Here is a 6,188-nt window from a genome sequence, read left to right on the forward strand (position 1 = left end):
TAAAAATATGGTCAGTTGATAAGGATTGCCAATAAAATTTGCTGTACACACAGATCCTTATAACGTGAGTTGTCGTACCTGCAAGTAAGTCCTGCGCGAGTGTTGTAAGGCTGCGGACCTTGTTGGAGGAAGGTTCGCCAGCTCGAAGGTAGCAGTCACAGTTTTTCGGGCCACAGTTCAAGCATACAGATGGCCACGAAGTTCATCCAGGGTGGAAAATTTCTCTGTAGTGTACATGTGGATAATGAATTCCTCGCCAGCAGCAGTGATTTGTTCTGCAGTAGCAGATGTGTTGCTAAATATGGAAGCAATGTTCTGGAGATGTGGATTTTGTTTCAAAAGCTTCCAAGCGTTCTTCTTACCTTTACGGAAAATGGCGGAAAGGGTGTCGCAGCCAGTGACTGCATGAGCAAACAATAAACAATTCTTACAGTCTCCGAGTTGTTTTTGAATTTCACAAATGTTGAACAATTGTCAATTGTCAATTGAACAATGTTCAATGTTCGATCTATAATATTTTTACTTCAATTATATATTTTTTACTGTGTCTGCTTATATATAACATTGGTGTGGTCCAGTGGTTAATTTGAATCGATCCCTGTGGATTTCAGTTGATACAAATAGTTTTCGGATGTACATCTGCGTCCTTGTGTCATTTAGGGGGACTTACAACATTATTGCACGAAAAAAATTATGATGCCGGCATGGGAAAATAGGGGAATTTCAGTATGTTGTTCAGCAAGGTGTTTTGTATCAATGACCAAATTTTCAGATTTACCTTATTTTATTCGAGGTAAAAAACTTAAATTCCTGGGCTACTGGGGCTGGTGCACCTCGCCGCCAGATTTTCTGCAAGTTCTTCTCCGTGGCCACTGCCTGCTGCACGTAGTCTTCTACTAAGAGGTGTTGGCTGTTGTGGAGAAAAGGCTGGAGCTCGTCACGTAGCAGTGTGGTGATGGTCGGGAGCGCAGATGTCAGATCTGTGTTTGGGGCGATCCGCCGGAACAACTGTACTTTGTGGGTGATGAACAGCTCCACTTGCTCCCCGTCCCGCTGCTGTTCCCAGTAGAATTCGGATGTGCAGAGTACCATCGCTTGGCCGGTGTTAAACCGCCGTGTGAACCGGTCCACGAACTCGGGCCATGGCATGTCAAACTGGCCCCAAAGGCTCCACTACTGCTGTGCGGCGCCTCGTTGCTGTTCGCTCGTACGTTGCGCCCACTCGTCAACCGGTACCCTCGCTCGCGCCAAGCGTACGTTTTCACTGTCGCAGGAAGGCCCTCATGTCTTCGTGTGATAGTCTGCTGAACTCCGGTAGTGTGGTCCTTCCGGCACTCATCTCCACATGTGGTGCGGCTACCCATGGTGGGCTCAGGTCGACCAGTGGTGAGTACTGTTGCACGAGCGTCTGTTCGGAGCTGCACTGAGCGCAGTTTTTACATAGGGTTGATTTCGTGTTGACGGGTGGTGTCCCGGCGGAGCAGTTACCAGTGTTTGGGTTTCCTTGGGTTGGTTGCCAAGGAAGTGGTGGCTTCACCTCTGTCTCCCCTCTCCAGATGGTGTTCCCTGGTATGTCCCATGCGTTGGCCACGGTCTCACATTTGGTTGGGACTTTTCCCATATCCGGTGCACACAGGCACGTGTTGTGCCATGGTAATGTTCCCGTCAGTAGATCCATGTTTTTTGGCAAGGAGCATTTCGCAAAGAAGATTGTCATTGTGTGGGGTAACAATGTGTTGGTGTTACTATCAGATCTGAGGTGAGATGGTCAGTCGAAAATGTTTAATAAAAAGTTAAAATTACTCTTAACATTGGAATCTTTAATAATCAAAACTAATGAAGTGTAGTCTGGTTTTTTTTTGATCGTAGTTGTTAGTTACATGGTCGTGCGCGCGCACCGTGTACCGAGGGGAGGCGTGGTGGCCCCTTGCCCGGACGACCACACAAAGAGGAGAGTAATAGCACTTTTGGGGGGGGGGGGAAGTGGGAGGTTGGGTCGTGCTGTAGTTGTCTGCGCGCGCAGCGTCGAGGAAGGAGTGTGGGCCGCTGCCCGGACAATCGCACAAAAGGGAGGGCGATAGCTGTCCGGACGATCGCACAAAAGGGAGGACGATAGCTGCCCGGACGATCGCACTAAAGCGAAGGCGATAGCTGCCCGGACGATCGCACAAAAGGGAGTGCGATAGCTGCCTGGATAACCGCACAAAGAGAAGGGCGATAGCTCCAACAGGTGTTGGGTCGTGATGCAGGCCAGCTGCGTCGCTCGCTCTGTTGCTTGGGTGGGGAGGGATGCTCTTTGTTCGCTGCGCTGGTCGCGCCGGCCTGTCTGACCCTAATCACGTCCCGCGCACGAAATGGCTGTTTCCCACATACCGCTCACCTTGGATGTTGAAAAGTTGCTGTAGAACACTGAAATTTTCTTGATTTTTGCCACACGCAGGGGCGCCAAATGCCGCCGTCCCGGTAACGGAGGCTGTGTTAGCGGGTGAGCCTAGTAGGGAAGTCGGCTGGTGTACTGTTCGGTCCGGATGGACACCAGGCAGGCTTGCAGCTAGGCCACGGTGGGTGTGGGTCATCAGCCCCTGTGCAGCTCACTGGGCTCGCCGGCTGTGCGGAGTTCGCGTTCGGAAAACACTCACATATATCACTACTCGCGTCTCACGTCTCGCGGTCTCACGATTTCCGGGGTCTCACAGGGTTACACGTCCGTCCTTGGTAGCGCGCGAGCGAAGACTGACTAGTGATGGTGACTGCGCGGAGGAGGGGTGTAAGGGTGCGTTCCGCCAGCGGGGGCTGGTGCTGGCGGGGTGGGGACCGGGATTTACTGCCCACGGAAGTACGATTCATTACAAATATAGGGATTATGAATTCATTACTCTAAGACAAATTATTAGAAATGATGAGAGAAAGTCTGTGCCAATATCCAACACCGACTTGTGCAATATCACCCGTTGATTACAAGGTAATTTGAATTTTGTAGGTGTTCTTCAGGCGAAGCCGCTAGGATCGCTAGTTAGATGTCGCCAGTTTTCCCCATTTTTAAAAAAAAAAAAACAATAGTTTCGTATATTTTGCTACTATAATATTTGGATACACATATTTGTTTGATAATTATTCAAGAAACAAGTCATATTTTGGTAGTCTCAAATGTGCAGTTAAAATTTGTAACTGTACAATTTGCTTGCTAGTCATATTAGGATTACCAGTCAATGTAAATGCCATCTTGTGAAATAACTGAAAGCTAGAAATTATCCTAAACATTTTAAACAATAAAAAATAATGGAGATTGCCGTCACCCGCGGTCTTGGCTTCGAGACCTGGGCGGGGCCTAGTGGGAAGTGGTGGTGTGTGGGTATGTTCGGGTGGGCGCCAGGCTAGCACAGTCGCTAACCAATGGTTTTGGGCGTGGATACTTTCTGCCCCGGCGTGGTCCACTAGGCCTTCGGCTGTGATTGAATTTAAGAGGGGGGTCTTTGTAGAGCTAGTTATCCAGTACTTATGTGTCACAGGGTTTATAACCCCCGATGTGTAGCGGGTTCAGGCATTATCCAAGAGTTCCTTCTTGTCTGACTGGTGATTGCCCTGCCTGCCCTCTTGCTGGGCATGAGCGCAGATATTGGGTAGGGGGGGGGGAACAGGATCCTAGAGCTAAATTCCCTAAAGGCTGCTACAAGGGGTGAAGGGAGTCTGGAGCGTAATTCCGAAAGCTGCTCCAGAGTAAGAGGAAAGTGAGAAAGAGAAGGGAGAGAAGAGGAGAGGATAACAGTAAAAAAAACATCAATCCAATATTACTCATGTATTTCCCCAGATTTCTCTGGGGTAAGGATCTCGCCAGGTCAACATTGCTGGAGTGATATATCCCCCAGCCTGGTATAATGGTCAGTGGCATACAGTGGCAAAATACAGTTACCCATAAGATCTCGGCACACTTCCCTAATTTAACAAATACTTTACAACATTACTATATTTCACATGAATGCTAATTGGTGCCACAGTTTAATAGAAGCCAAGACACATCATTGTTTAGTCTTTATGTGTATAAATTATAGTGGCCATCTATGGGCGCTGGCTGAACTAACATTCCATAGAAGCACCAGGTCGGAGACATGTACAATGTCTTTCAGACAAGGGTCTGTTTCGGAAAGAGGTGGGTTAACTGGCGGGCGGTCGCAAGTCGGGCTTGAATCGGCCTCCGGCCGGACGACGTCAAGATGTATTCTAGAAAATTAGACTTATTATTGAAGTATTTTCATCTTTATTTGTAATCTATGTCACTGATGTTTTATGCAGGCATGTCTCCGACAAAGTTGTGGAAACAAGGTGGGAGTTGATCTATTGCTTCGCTATGATGGGGTTGCTTGCCCGGCGCCAGCTTTGTGGATGAGCGGCCTAATACTCTAAGGCGGGCGACTGGCCAAGTGTGGCTGACCGACGAAACACTCGCATCGAAGAACTCTGTAGCGGCAACTTACTGGATTACAAGTTGATCCATGTGTTGCGGGCCCATGGACACCCACTTCCTATCGACTAGTTTTGTCGTTCTAGTACTAGGCAATTACTAGGATAGGACGACTGGTTTGTAAGACATGATACAATTCGGTATTAATTGGCAGGCCTTTTATTACAAGTGAGGGCATTGTGTAATGCCAATACAAAACACACACACATCCTATATTCTAACACTTACTTTAGGTCCTTGGTGCCAGTTCCTTGATAAAATTAACAATCTACACACAAAAAAAAACCTACTGAAATGTATATGTGATGGTAAGAAAATAGAGAGGCCGAGGTGGGACTGGTGATCAGGACGCCGAGTTGTCCTTCCGGGGCGCATGTGTCAGAAATGATGTCAGGAACACAGCTACAGCATGCTGTGTACAGGGCTGTGTCCCGGGCCTTAATTAAGAGGTAAATGTACAAATGTAAATGTAAAAAAAGTCATATGTGGAATCAAATGGTATTATGCTGGTTGTAAAATTGAAAAAAGAAATAATAGTAACAGAAAGCTGTGTGCACTAGATGTGACAACCAGAATTTTAAACCTACTGATAAACAATAGTGCATAAGATGGTTGTGTGTTTAGGGAAAGAATCGTATGCAAACTATGGGATTGAAAATATTTTTTTTCTATTAATTTTTCTAGGGCGTCTAGGCGCAACTTCCAAAGGTATACAATTATGGCGGGACTAGAGAACTGTTCATAGTTACAATCATATTGTAGAGAGAAATTCTCAAGATATTACAATGCTCAGGTGTACACGATTCCAGCTTTAAAATTTAATTATTGATATTGGTAATAAAAATTCACTAGCATTAATGTAAATAAATAACAACACTGTTTCGTGGGTAGAATGGTTAACTAAAATTTTTATATAAAAATAGTAATGTTTACATTGAAAATTGTGTTCACAAATTGATACCAGATGTGAGATAATTATTTGTTAGTTAATATAGTTAATTACTAACACTGCCAACAGATGTCGGATACTTTGCGAAATTTTATTGGCTTAAATTAACAGACATCATTTGTGAATCGGATTCGCACAGATCGTGTGCATAGTTGTTTGCTTGACCTACTAAGCACCCATTATGTTTTTTTAAATTATAAACTCAGCTTTAGTCTACCTACTCCAAGCAGTATTCTTGTTATGTATGTCCAAAATCAGCATTAAATCAGTATTCTTTTTGATTTTTTTTGAAATGGGGGGCCATATCTGAGTGATATCATAGTAAATGGTGAAACTTTTTTTTTCTCCTCGGATTATTGTTCCACTATATAGGTAGAAGTCACCCATAACACTGCCGATCTGCGTAGCGTAGTCGGATTCACACTGGCTTATGGTGCGAGGGGTCCTGGGTTCGAGTTCCGGGTAAGGCATGGGGGTGACATTTACATGCTGATATTTGATTACCTTCGAATTGAAATTGGTGATTGCACTGACACTAATTGACCCATTGGCCGTTTGGTGTAGAGCTGTAGGCTACATTATCCTAAGAAGAAGGAGAAGAAGAAGGAAAACCCGTAACACTGGTTGAATTGTAGTGTTTGTTGTGGAAACATTTTTTAATTAATTATTTTTAAAAGTAGGAGTGAAGGAGGATAATATAATTCATAATTACAAACAATCATCAGAACTAATCAAGCCACATTTACACAATGTTTTGGGAGAAAAATTATGGCGGTGATT

This window comes from Bacillus rossius, chromosome 6 (assembly GCF_032445375.1).
Source record: "Bacillus rossius redtenbacheri isolate Brsri chromosome 6, Brsri_v3, whole genome shotgun sequence".
Classification (NCBI taxonomy): Eukaryota; Metazoa; Arthropoda; class Insecta; order Phasmatodea; family Bacillidae; genus Bacillus; species Bacillus rossius.